Source organism: Staurois parvus, unplaced genomic scaffold (genome assembly GCF_062004578.1).
Source record: "Staurois parvus isolate SC_StPar_1 unplaced genomic scaffold, SC_StPar_1.0 ptg000057l, whole genome shotgun sequence".
Taxonomy (NCBI): Eukaryota; Metazoa; Chordata; class Amphibia; order Anura; family Ranidae; genus Staurois; species Staurois parvus.
Genome location: NW_028317853.1, coordinates 3,973,077 through 3,988,071, shown reverse-complemented (window position 1 = coordinate 3,988,071; position 14,995 = coordinate 3,973,077).

Here is a 14,995-nt window from a genome sequence, read left to right as displayed (position 1 = left end):
GTCTCTGATCATCTCCTGTAGTAAGTCTTCAGTCTCTGACCATCTCCTGTAGGAGGTCTGCAGTCTTTGGCCATCTCCTGTAGTATGTCTGCAGTCTCTGACCATCTCCTGTACTGTGTCTGCATTCTCTGACCGTCTTCTGTATCATGTCTGCAATCTCTGACCATCTCCTGTAGTATGTCTGCAGTCTCTTTTTTTCAATCCAAACAACTTTTATTGTCAAGGAAATTGAAAAGTGGAACAGTGCTTATAGAATCTTCAAAAACATGAAAGTACAAACAGAATTATACGTAGGGTTACAACTTGGATGCACAGATCCTGTGACATACAAAAGATCAGAAGCATTGACTAAACAGAAAAGAAAACATAAGGATCCATGACCACCTTGACAATACATAGCTTTAAAAGAAAACAAATCCAAAAACTAATAAATAGTAATACGTTCACCTGAGACATCATAAAGAGGACTATGGGTATACGTGAGCACCCCTGGGAAGAGAGATGGGATTATCTGCCATATAATAAAATGTCACACCTGCAAGAGCCGATCTACTAACAACTGAGAAGGGTCAAGCCCAGGTACATCTAGCCAGAGCTGTTACAACCCTTCCACATCTAGCCAGCCCTGCCACACCAGCTGAAATTTGTGATGAGCATTACAATGTTGATATGTGAGCTTTTCCCATAGAAGTAGCCAGTTGACATAGTCTATCCATTGCTTTTTAGTTGGTGGGGCCGATGATAGCCATTGCCTTGCAATTAACTTTCTATCCAGATATAGAAGCCTAGATACCATAATGTACACTCCGGGTTGTACTAGGGAAATGAGCTAAAGGACCTCACTCCAATATCTATACAGCTTTGGTCATTGCCAAGGCATGTAGATAAAGTTGCCCTGCTGGACCCTACATCTGGGGAAATCAGGGGAGTCTCGCCTACCCCATCAGTATAATTGCACAGGGGTCCTATAAACCCGATGGAGAATAAACAATTGTGACAATATATAGAAAGCAGAAAGAGAAACCACCGGTACATACTCCACGGCAGCATCCCAGGCATCTCTGGCAATCACCCGAATGTCCTGGGTCCACTGCGCCCTACCACGGAGACTAGCGTGATGCTTTACAGTGGCCAACAACTGGGAATAGATTCCAGAAATCATGCCCTTCTTATGTGTTGCCTGAGTAACGTCTTTAAGGAAGGTGGAGTCTGTCAATGTAAGATTGGAGAGTAGAGACTGTGTCTGTACCGTGTGACGTATCTGAAGGTACTGGTAAAATTGCTTATGGATAAGTGCAAATTCAGTTTGCAATTGTGAAAAGGACTTTAGGACCTCCCCAGAATACAATCGAGCTATAAATTTCAAGCCCCACTCCCTCCGCCTGTGAAAACCCTCCAGCTTAACTAATTCTACAAAATTCTTGTTACGCCATAAGGGGGTGCTAGGAAGACACCCAGTGACATGAAAAGATGCTCTCACTGCACCCCACACTTGCCTTAAAAGATCCGCGGTAGGAGCCAGAGACGGAAGGACCAGTAAAGCCATTTCAAGATGAGAGAGAGCCGAAAGGGTGGGATCAGGAAGGGAAATTAAGCCCATAATAGGATCTGCAGTATCAAGTAAATCCCAGACAGCTAGATGCTGCAGTTGAGCCACCAGGAAATATAGTCTAGGCTCTGGAACTGCCAGCCCCCCAGAATCCTTACCATATTGGAACGTGGACAATTTTATCCAAGCCATCTGTTTTTTCCAAATGAGGCACCTAAACTGGGTTTCTATACGATAAAACCATTTTTTAGGAAGCTATACAGGAGAATTATGGAATATATAGAGAAGTTGCAAAGACAGAGAAAGGGAGTTAACACCATCTGTTACACTTCAATTTATGCTGTTGGAGCAGAGGTAAACGTTTGAGAGATAGATACTGCTTTGGATCAGGAGAGACCACCACTCCCAGATACGTAAATGTAGACACTACTTGTTTTTGCTGCACACAGACCTGAAGGGAGAGGTCTATAGGGTCCATGGGCATCAATACCGATTTATGCCAGTTAATTTTAAATCCTGAAAAGCCATTAAATCGACCTATAAGAGACATAACAGAATCTAAGGATGTAGAGGTATCATGTCTGCAGTCTCTGACCATCTCCTGTACTAGGTCTGCAGTCTCTTACTAACTCCTGAGGTGGAGCTGTAATAGGAAGAGGTGGAGCCTAAAGAGGAAGAGGCAGAGTTTACAGATGAAGGGGTGAATCTTAAACAGGAAGGGGTGGGACAAATTTAGATGGGGGGCACCTGATTTTAGTTTTGCCTAGGGCAGCAAAAACCCAAAATATACCACTGGTCCCCAGGGCAGGGTATAATAAATGCTGTCATATGCCTTGACTCTTTATAAATAAACCCTTGGTGGTAAGCACTTCCTTGTCTAGGATAGAAAACCATGACTAGCCACTTAAGTTGTGTAGCAGGTCTTGAACTCGTGGCAGGGGTTGTCTCTCAAGCATAGTCTTCTTATTTAATTCTCTGAAGTCTACACATAGTCTCAAGCTCCCGTCTTTTTTTCTTACTCAAACTTCAGGAGAGGAGTAAAGAGATTTGGACTTTCATATTCTTGCCCTTTCCAATGTCTTCTGTATGTAGGCCTTTACTTCCTGGTAAAGAGGTTCTGTTATGCAGGTATAAGACATTTTCACTGGTGTCTTATCCATCAAGTGAAGATTTAAATAAGGAATACATCCAATGTCCCCCTCCACTTTTGCAAAAGTTTCTGATTCTTCACATTACATTGTCATAGCAAGTGTCTGTTATTCTTCTGTGAGATTCTGTAAATACACTGGTGGAATCCACTTTTGGCTTTGTGTGACTTGGCAATTTGTTTGCATTGACAGAGTTACACCCGTTTTTTTCCTTTTGTTCTGCCTGGTTTGGAGTTTTCATTTCTTACAATGAGATTTCTTCTAAAACAGGGTACATCACACCCAGTATACTCCTTGGTAAAATGTACACTATCTGTTTGGTGGTGTTCTGGACAGGAATCTTTATTCACTTTATATGCTCAATTTGCAAATGTAATGCATTTGCTTTACATTGGGATTGATTTACTAAAGGTAAATAGTCTGTGCACTGCAAGTACACTGAAAGTGCAGTTACGCTAGATCTGAGGGGAACATGCAAGAAAAATTAAAAAAAAAACAGCATTTTTGCTTGCACATGATTGAATGAAATAAATCAGCAGAGTTCACCTAATATCAGAGCTTTCCCTCTGATCTAAAGCAACAGCACATGCGGTGCACTTGCAGTGAACAGTATATTTACCTTTAGTAAATCAACCCCATTGCTTCACTCAATAGCATTGTCATGTCATTATACCAGGGTTTTATGCAGGCCATAGATGGGTGGTTTATCGGCTGATTTTTCATCCGCACGAAAAATCGGCCGATAATCACGCCGTTAGTGGGGCCAGCCTGTCGGCCGTTTTTCACGGATCTCATTTATTTTTATCGGTCATGCTGGAAAATCCATGAAAAAACGGTAGTTTTTCACGGACATGGGTGGCAGCAGCGGCAATGGGGCTGACCGATTTTTTGTTTATCGGCCGAAAAAGTTGGCTGATAAACGGCCCGTCTATGGCCTGCATTAACTGTCAAAATGTTCTTTTATCAGTTCTTTAATTGCATTGAACTCTAGAATTGGAGTGGCAGAGCAAGTCTGGCTAACTAGTATTAGCACAAGGATTGTTACCCTATATCCACTTTGATTTTCAAGTTCTAGTTCCAATTCCAGCCATTCATCAAAAGGAACAACAGAACCATTTGCTGCTGTGATGGTTAGCTTGCTTTCTTTTCCTGACAGTTTGTGAGTTGACTGATTTGCAGTTTGTTTCTGGTGTATTTAACCCAGCTTGCAGCCACAATACTTGGGAACCCATGTCAATGAGTACTTTCGAGGGTACCCCTTCTAAATTACGAGTAAGCATTTGCTCCCTATTAGTTTGGCTACTTTTTTTTACTCACAGTGGCAAGGTGAATGAAGAATTAGGTTCTGCAGTGACTTGGGACTTTTTATCATAGCTGGTCACTAATTGACTTGCACCTGTGACCACTTCTTGTTTCTCTTTTACGCACCCTAGCGCCATATGACCTTCCTGTCCACAGACAAAGCAATGCCTACATTTTTCTTTCTTGGTTCACACATTGTTTACATCTCTGCATATTCCTATTTTTATTATTATCAGACAACCTTCCTGAAACATCTTCAGACTTTCTTACTGCACTTGCCTGTGTTAAAGATTGTACATTTTTTGCAAGGGCAGCAACCTGCGCAGTTAATTCTACAAGTGAAGCATGAGTGGTATTGCCATAGTCTATGACCTCTTCTGTTTCCTGTACCTATGTGTTATGGCTAATTTGGACCTAACAGGGCCACTCAGTCTGACTTGCCTTTCTGCTTCTACTCGGGCTGCTTTGGTAACTTACTGGTAACTAGAATACTTTTGGTAACTAGAATAGAATAATCAGTTACTGATAAGTCTGAAATGTATGTATCCATCTTCTGGTTCACTCACTAGTTGTTCTGAAATAGCCTATTCCTTTTCAAATCAAGCCATTAATTCTCTTTGGTTTCCAGTTTGTAAGACCAGTGGCTGCTATGCCTCCTTTTCCCCCAGCCTCTGGTCTTCGCACATCCCTTCCGTAGTACTTTCTCCAGGAAGCAGTGATGTAATTCAGCCCCACTTGCAGTGGTGGGTGGACTGAGACTCCCAGACACATTCAACATGTACAGGCATAGTGTATCTGTTCACATTCACTACAATTCCCTATGGTTGATGAGAACTGTAGTTTCCTTTTACTGCAGAGAGAGAGAGGAGAGGATATGATGTAATCCTTGCTGTTACACCTCCTCCTTTGCAGAGCAGTGCTGTTATTTTTTGAATTACACAGATGAGGTCATAAAAATTGAATTAGACTTTTCTCCTAAAAGGTAAGGAGTTTCAAAATTGTATTAATTGTTTAGTGTTTTTGTAAGGGGGTGTACTAATAGATGATATTTTTTGCCTATCCCGGAGTTCTTCTTTAACCCCTGGTATAATGTGTGAAGAAATACTGCTTGTATCAGGTTCTTGTCATAAACAGTAGCAGCACCAACTTGTTGAGATGACCACATCATTTTTTGCTTTATTCCCATGATCCTGTAAACAAGCTGCTGCAGAGTTTCCTAATCCTGTTTCTTTGCATTAATCAGTTCCTGAAACAGATCAGTGCTGCTTCTATCCTGAAGGTGTGAGCGTAAAAACCTTTTAAGCTCTGCTGCAGAAAGGTCCTCCGTATTAATTGGCATCTCTTTAAAGGTTACAGGTTTTATGACTTTTAGCACAGTTCTGATGATTTCTGACTCTGAGTATTTTCCTTCACACCTTCATCTATCTGTTTCCAGATATTGCAGTAGGTAATTTCAGAGTCCAGGTCTGGTATTTACCCACTATAAACTTTAAACTCCTTTCTTGGCAGGTATGCTGCTATGTCCCTTATTGTGAGCCCACCTTCTGTCGGCTGTAATGGTCTGTCCTCTCTGAGAGATGGTCCACAATCTCTTATATTAGGAGTTTACTTATCAAAGGCAAAACTTGTTCTTTCACCTGGAGAACGTATGCCATACCTCTGCCCTCTGCATTGCATTCTTTTTCTCCTTGCAGGTGTTCTATGATGTACTCAAAGATCTCCATCTCATTTGAACCTGTGCCTTAACCGCTTCCTGACCATCCTATAGCAGAACTACTGCTACAGGGTGGCAGGGCTGTGCAAAATCACATATATATACAGTCATGGCCGAAATTGTTGGCACCCTTGATATTTCTCCTGAAAATCAAGTATTTCACACAAAAAAGGTATTGCATTAACACATGTTTTGCTATACACATGTTTATTCCCTTTGTATGTATTGGAACAAATATAAAACAGAGGCAGAAAAGCAAATATGACATAATGTCACACAAAACCCCAAAAATGGGCTGGACAAAAGTATTGGCACCCTTAACTTAATATTTGGTTGCACACCCTTTGGAAAACATAACTGAAATCAGTCGCTTCCTATAACCATCAATAAGCTTCTGACACCTCTCACCCGGAATTTTGGACCACTCTTCCTTTGCAAACAGCTCCAGGTCTCTCTTATTGGAAGGACACCTTTTCCCAACAGCAATTTTAAGATCTCTCCACAGGTGTTCAATGGGATTTAGATCTGGGCTCATTGCTGGCCACTTCAGAACTCTCCAGCGCTTCTTTGCCATCCATTTCTGAGTGCTTTTTGACGTATGTTTGGGGTCATTGTCCTGCTGGAAGACCCAGGATCTTGGACGCAAACCCAGCTTTCTGACACTGGGCCCTACAGTGCGACCCAAAATCCTTTGGTAATCCTCAGATTTCATGATGCCTTGCACACAGTCAAGGCACCCAGTGCCAGAGGCAGCAAAACAACCCCAAAACATCATTGAACCTCCACCATATTTTACCGTAGGTACTGTGTTTTGTTCTTTGTAGGCCTCATTCCGTTTTCGGTAAACAGTAGAATGATGTGCTTTACCGAAAAGCTCTATCTTGGTCTCATCTGTCCACAAGACGTTTTCCCAGAAGGCTTTTGGCTTACTCAAGTACATTTTGGCAAACTGTAGTCTTGCTTTTTTATGTCTCTGTGTCAGCAGTGGGGTCCTCCTGGGTCTCCTGCCATAGCGTTTCATTTCATTTAAATGTCGACGGATAGTTCGCGCTGACACTGATGCTCCCTGAGCCTGCAGGACAGCTTGAATGTCTTTGGAACATGTTTGGGGCTGCTTATCCACCATCCGGACTATTCTGCGTTGCAATCTTTCATCAATTTTCCTCATCCGTCCACGACCAGGGAGATTAGCTACAGTGCCATGGGTTGCAAACTTCTTGATAATGTTGCGCACTGTGGACAAAGGCAAATCTAGTTCTCTGGAGATGGACTTGTAACCTTGAGATTGTTGATATTTTGCCACAATTTTGGTTCTCAGGTCCTCAGACAGTTCTCGTCTCCTCTTTCTGTTGTCCATGCTTAGTGTGGCACAGACAGACACACAATGCAAAGGTTAAGTGAACGTCTCTCCTTTTTATCTGCTTTCAGGTGTGATTTCTATATTGCCCACACCTGTTACTTGCCCCAGGTGAGTTTACAGGAGCATCACATGCTTGTAACATTCTTATTTATCCGCAGTTGTGAAAGGGTGCCAATACTTTTGTCCAGCCCATTTTTGGAGGTTTGTGTGACATTATGTCGAATTTGCTTTCTTTCCTCCCTTTTTTTGTTTTGTCCCAATACACACAAAGGGAATAAACATGTGTATAGCAAAACATGTGTTAATGCAATACGTTTCGTGAGAAATACATGATTTCCTGGAGAAATATCAAGGGTGCCAACAATTTCGGCCATGACTGTATATACAGTGGGGATCGAAAGTTTGGGCACCCCAGCTAAAAATTTGTATTAATGTGCATAAAGAAGCCAAGGAAAGATGGAAAAATCTCCAAAAGGCATCAAATTACAGATTAGACATTCTTATAATATGTCAACAAAAGTTAGATTTTATTTCTATCATTTACACTTTCAAAATAACAGAAAACAAAAATATGGCGTCTGCAAAAGTTTGGGCACCCTGCAGAATTTATAGCATGCACTGCCCCCTTTGCCAAGCTGAGACCTGCCAGTGTCATGGATTGTTCTCAATCATCATCTGGGAAGACCAGGTGTTGTCAATCTCAAAGGTTTTAAATGCCCAGACTCATCTGACCTTGCCCCAATAATCAGCACCATGGGTTCTTCTAAGCAGTTGTCTAGAAAACTGAAACTGAAAATAGTTGACGCTCACAAAGCTGGAGAAGGCTATAAGAAGATAGCAAAGCGTTTTCAGATGTCAATATCCTCTGTTCGGAATGTAATTAAGAAATGGCAGTCATCAGGAACAGTGGAAGTTAAAGCAAGATCTGGAAGGCCAAGAAAAATATTAGACAGAACAGCTCGCAGGATTGTGAGAAAAACAATTCAAAACCCACGTTTGACTGCACGATCCCTCCAGAAAGATCTGGCAGACACTGGAGTTGTGGTACACTATTCCACTATAAAGAGATACTTGTACAAATATGGTCTTCATGGAAGAGTCATCAGAAGAAAACCTCTTCTACGTCCTCACCACAAAAATCATTGTTTGAACTTTGCAAATGAACATATAGACAAGCCTGATGCATTTTGGAAACAAGTTCTGTGGACCGATGAGGTTAAAATTGAACTTTATGGCCGGAATGAGCAAAGGTACGTTTGGAGAAGAAGGTGCACAGAATTTAATGAAAAGTACCTCTGTCCAACTGTTAAGCATGGGGTTGGATCAATCATGCTTTGGGGTTGTGTTGCAGCCAGTGGCACAGGGAACATCTCACGAGTAGAAGGAAAAATGGATTCAATAAAATTTCAGCAAATTTTGGATGGTAACTTGATGCCATCTGTGAAAAAGCTGAAGTTAAAGAGAGGATGGCTTCTACAAAGGGATAATGATCCTAAACACACCTCGAAATCCACGGGGGATTACATCAAGAGGCATAAACTGAAGGTTTTGCCATGGCCTTCACAATCTCCTGACCTCAGCATAATTGAAAATCTATGGATAGACCTTAAAAGAGCAGTGCGTGACAGACAGCCCAGAAATCTCAAAGAACTGGAAGACTTTTGTAAGGAAGAATGGGCAAAGATACCTCAAACAAGAATTGAAAGACTCTTGGCTGGCTACAAAAAGCGTTTACAAGCTGTGATACTTGCCAAAGGGGGCAGTACAAGATATTAACTCTGCAGGGTGCCCAAACTTTTGCAGACGCCATTTTTTTGTTTTCTGTTATTTTGAAAGTGTAAATGATGGAAATAAAATCTAACTTTTGTTGACATATTATAAGAATGTCTAATCTGTAATTTGATGCCTTTTGGAGATTTTTCCATCTTTCCTTGGCTTCTTTATGCACATTAATACAAATTTTTAGCTGGGGTGCCCAAACTTTCGATCCCCACTGTATATATGTGTGTGTGTGATTTTGTATTTCCGGGTGGGGTCGCACGCGCGCTCTACCCACTCCACACGCTCCACCATTGGTGGCTACATCTGTCGATCACTGGGTCCCAGCCGGGGATTCCCTGCTGGCACCTGGCAATCGCCAAGGACAAGTGACAGAGGAGAGGGTCTGTATGTAAACAATACAGATCTCTCTGTCAGCTGCTTTGTATTGCTCTGCCTAGCAGACAGATTGTAGAAAATCTTTTTTTCCGCTTTTCACCCAGTTCCCCCTATGGAGACAGCTGGTGTGGTATGCCAGCAGCCCTGTGTGCATGCGACGTCTCGCTGCGCATGCGTATGATGTCATTGTGCTATACACATGATGTCATTGTGCTGTTGTGCGGGGAGGCTCTTCAGGCCAGGGGACCACCATTGACGGCCATGCGGCTGCCTCTGTTCAGCTGGGGAGATTCTGCTATAAATAGGCCGACATCCATTTGGCGCAAAACGCTGGTAATCAGCCATTGGTTTATGAATACCAGGTTGCTACTATTTACACTAGCCACTTTGCAGTCTTTGCCTTTCTGGAAGACTATGAGGCGGCTCCACATGATACTACAATACCACCATTGGTGAGCTTTTTATATAATTTTGTATACAATATCTTCCTCTGTTCTCCTTATGTTCTTTTGGGGGGGTATATACAGGCTTACATACTTTTTACTTGCTACTTTTGCCCTGGTTTGGTATACAGGGTTTTAATTAACATATATTATACATTGGGATAGAGCCCTCCTAACAACAATCCTCCTCCTGGCGGGTGTCCCCACAGCAAGCAGCTTGCTATGGGGGTACCCACTGCTCCGTGTGCCCATTCACACATGGAGCCCCATCTCAGCCCCTGTCTTTCTTTCTTCTCATTGGGTCACTTGCTGGGATTGATAGCAGCAGGAGCCAGTGGCTCCCGATGCTATCTCAGCCAATGCGAAGAGGGAATCCCGGGATAGCTGAGACTCCAGTGCACATCGCTGGATCAAGAGGGCGCTTAGGTGAGTATTGGTGGGCTGGGGGGGATACTGCACAGAAGGTTTTTTACCTTCATGTACAGAATGCATGAAGGTAAAAAACCTTCAGCCTTTACAGCCACTTTAAGAATTGCTGTGATCTACCAACTTTCTTTGATGACTTCTCTGCTTGGCTACTCTAATTTCTCTCTTCTCAAATTCCCACAATCATTCTCGGTGGCTTCAACATCCCTGTTAATACTCCTAAATTCCTTAGTCTATCTTCCTCATTTGACCTGTAGCAATGAAAACACCCTTGACCTTGTAGTCTCCTACTGTATCTATGCACTCTGTGCGACTTCTCCAACACTCCTTTTGCTCTCTCTGTTTGCCACTTTATTAGTTTCACTATCTCCCTCTCTTCCACCTCCTCTCCCTCCAACCACCTAACAATTACCTGTAGAAACCTTCATCACTTCAACCCTTTTCTTCTCTATTCTTCTAATGACCATCTCTATTACAAAATCTCACCCTTGTCCTGCCCCAATCTAGTCACTTCTCTCTACAATAAATCCCTGTCCTTCACCCTGGACCAGCTTGCCCCTCTTACTACACACAAAATCAGGCCCTACAACCCTGGCAAACAGATGACACCAGAAGTCTCAAAAAATTTAGCCACGCTCTTAAGCGTCTATGGAATAAGACTAAGTCTCACAATGACTTCAACCAATATAAATCTGCCCTCCAAAAATACAATTCTTGCCTTCACACTGCCAAGCAGATCTATTTTATCACTCTCATTAACACTTTCTCATCCAGACCCCATCAACTCGTCTCTACCTTTAACTTTGTCCTCCACTGCCTCCACTTTCTAACCCACTCACTGCCCAGGAGATCGCCAATCACTTCAGAAATAAGATCAGTACAATTCATGATGAAATCTCCACCCTACAGATATCCCCCCCACTTAACACCCTATGTCCACAGCTACATGCAACACTATTCAACCTATTCAACTCTACTACTATAGACAAGGTTGCTAAACTTTTTTCTAACGTCCACCTAATCACCTGCCCCCTGGACCCTATTCCCTCTCAAATACTGTGGTCACCCTCTGGCACTATCCTACACTCTATAACTCACATCTTCAGTCTCTCCCTCTCTTCTGGCATCTCCTCCAACTCTTTAAAACATGCACTAGTCACCCCCATACTTAAAAAGCATTCCTTGGACCTCACCAATCTTAACAACCAACCCCCCATCTCCTTGCTCTCCTTCTCTGTACTCTGAACTCTCCTTTCAGCCCTATATCCAATCACTTTCCAAAGCGTGTTGCTGTGATGGTATGCCTCCACAACATCACCAAAATACGCCCCTTTGTAACCAATGACACCGCAAAGCTCCTAATCCATTGGCTTACCTTTATATAGGCTATCCCCCCATCACTCCATCATGAATGCTACTGCCAGACTCATCCACCTTACCAACTGTTCAGTGTCTGCTACCCCTCTCTGCCATTCCCTCCATTGGCTGCCACTCACCCAAAAAATTAAATTCAAAATACTTGCAACAAATTACAAAGCCATCCATAACTCTGCTCCCAGCTATATCACTAACCTAGTCTCAAAATACCAACCAAATGGTTCTTTCCATTCCTCCCAAGTCCCCCTGCTCTCTAGCTCCCTTGTCACCTCTTTCCATGCTTGCTTTCAGGACTTCACCCGAGCCTCTCCTATCCTATGGAATTGTAGGAGCAGAGTTATTTTATCAAGTCATGCGGTATTTTAGTACTGAAAACCATGCGTTAATGTTTTAGCTGGCAGCAGGATTCCCCACTGACATCTGAATGTAAAAGAAAGAATTGCCGGCAATTAAAAAAATAATTTAAAAAATGGCGTGGGGTCCCCCCTCCATCCATACCAAGCCCTTCGGGTCTGGTATGAATTTTGAGGGGAACCCCCATACCAAATATTTTTTATGTGAATTAGTATGGGGTAAATGGTACCATTACTCATTCACAAAAAAAAAAGTGTAGTGTGAAAAAAGACAGGAGACAGTCTTTGACAAGTCCTTTATTAAAAGAATGTTCCCCAAAGTAGATACAAGGTCAAACATGATGCCCGCCGCCGCTACCCAAAAAAAGTAAAAAAAAAACAAAGAAAAAAAAAAGGCTCCTCTCCTGACGTTGGCTCCCAGCCGTCTGCCTGCTCCGCTGGCTTGACAGTTCTTAAATATGAAAGGGGAGGGGCCACCCGGGGACATCATGTGTGTGACCCCGTCCCTTGTGGCACCATTAATCAGGGCATTCTGGGTCAATGATGTCACAAGGAGTTGGGGCCACACAGGTAGCAGCGACAGCGGGCATCGTGATTGACGTTGGATCTATTTCAGGGTACATTCTTTTATTTTTCTTCTTTTAATAAAGAACTTGTCAAAGACTGTCTCCTGTCTTTTTTCACACTACAATTTTTTTTTTGTAAATGGGTAGCGGTACCATGTACCCCATACTCATTCACATGGGGGGGCGGGATCTGGGGCCCCCTTGCTAAAGGGGGCTTCCAGATTCCGATAAGCCCCTTGCCCACAGACCCCCACAACCATAGGCCAGGGTTGGTGGGCAAGAGGCCCTTGTCCCCATCAACATGGGGACAAGGTGCTTTGGGGGGAACCCCCCCAAAGCACCCTTCCATGTTGAGAAAATGCTGCCTGGTATGGTTCAGGAGGGGGGGGAGCGCTCACTTGTCCCCCCCTATCCTGACCTGCCGGGTTGTATGCTTGGATAAGGGTCTGGTATGGATCTTGGGGGGGGGGGCCCATGCAATTTTTTATTAATTTTGGCATAGGGGTTCCCCTCAAAACCCATACCAGACCCGAAAGGCTTGGTATGGATGAAGGGGGGACCCCACGACGTTGGTTTATTATTTTTTAAATTATTTTGAATTCCCTTTATATGCAGCTGAGCTGCAATATGTAGGTGGGGTGTGGCTTTGGTTTTAGTGTAGGCGGAGGCACAGGGGGCCCCATTATCTCTTATTGCCCGGGGGCCCCTTGAGATGTCAGTCCGCGCCTGTGTAAGAGATAGCTGCAAATGGGTGGAGAAAACTGATCTTGGTAAAATTTTTGTTTCTATCCTCTTCGAAATATCAGTGATAATCTCAGTCTCTGAAATCACATTCTGGAGAACATTAGTGCTTGCATTGGAGAACTGGACCGCGGCATGGCATACTGGCATACTATTTTTTCCACTTTGACTGCAATAGTAGCATTCTGATATGTGTGTTGCTGCTGAAAACTCCTGAGTGTGCTGTTAATGTGTCCTGTAAATAATAATGAGACGTGTCCTCAACTATTTGTTTTGGTCACTTTAAACCGATGTAGATGGATAGATACAAATAAGCTTTCTTAAATGAGAGAAAGTAAATTTTGTTGGCAGGTTCACGTTAAGGTCAATTGTTCCCAAGACCAAAGAGTATAGAATCTGAAACAAAGCAGTAGTGTTCTTCTTTAAAGGCAACTAAGCATGAATGGGCCTATGAAAAAATCTGAATTTCAGTCTGAAATGACTGCACTTGTTTGTAGACTCTTATTTTCTCTTCCATCATTACTCCTTTTCCATTAGCTGAAATCATCATCCCTCCTTTCCAGTTGCAACAATTATTGTTACTCTATTGGCCAATGTTACACAGGATTATCTTTCAGCCAATAGAGAAAAGTTCCCTATTGGCTGATATTTACACAGATTTCCACAGCTGCTACCTAGGGATTGCTGAAAAACTGTTATAGATGCAATAGCAAGAGGAATTATCATGATTTACTTAACTGTTTGTGTTATTTAATAATATACAGGGGCTAGACAAAAAATTAAGATACTATACGATTTGCAGGTGTGAATGCAATGACATGTTTTGCATTGAAAGAGGAAGTGATGTAACATTCTTTTGCTTCATTTTCATAATTTACTGTGTGCGCTGCTAGTAATGTGGAGTCATGTCAGAGCTTACTAAGCTTCAAAGAGGGCAAATTGTTGGTGCCTGCTTAGTGGGTGCCTCTGTGACTGAAGTTGTCAATTTATTTGCCGTGTTGCAAGGTACAAAGTTATGACAGCATATACAGTTTCTAGGAAAATGTTAACTGATAAGCATAAGCACAGTCGACATGGTCACTGGCTGAAAGAGACAAAAGGACATTGCGCAAGATTGTGATCCGGGAATAAGAAAACAAGTGCTACAAAAGTGACTACAGAGCTCAATCTCAGTCCCATGAAGACTGAAATTTTAGACATACAGTATCAATGAACACAGTAATTGGTTACTTTAGATAATAGCATTTGGCCATTGCTGTTTGCTCTACTGAATGATCACCTTTGCTTGTATGCTGTGTTTTAGCTCTGTTGCTGAGAGTGGAGAATTGACAGTCCTTAGAATATGATTCAAAAAGGGAGTTTTTGGAAGGCAACAAATCAATATCTGCACAAGAACTACTCCATACTCTTACTGCTTGACCTCTCTCTGTGGCTTTTGATACTGTTGACCATCCTCTCCTCCTCAAAAAACTACACTCTCTTGGCCTCCGAGACTCCTGTCTCCTTGTTCTCCTCCTACCTATCGCAGCACTCCTTCAGTGTTACCTATAACTCTGTCTCCTCCTGTCCACTTCCTCTTTCTGTAGGGGTCCCTCAAGGTTCTATCCTTCGACCCCTTCTCTTCTCCATCTACACCTCCTCCCTTGGTCACTTGATAAACTCCCATGGCTTTAAGTACCATCTCTATGCTTATGACACACAAATCTATCTTTCTACTCCTCACATCACCACTTCAGTCTCCTCTCACATTACTATCCTACTAAGTGATATATTCGCATGGATGTCACTCCAATTCCTCAAACTAAATCTTTCCAAAATTGAGCTCATACTATTCCCTCCAGCCTGCGCCTCCTCTAATG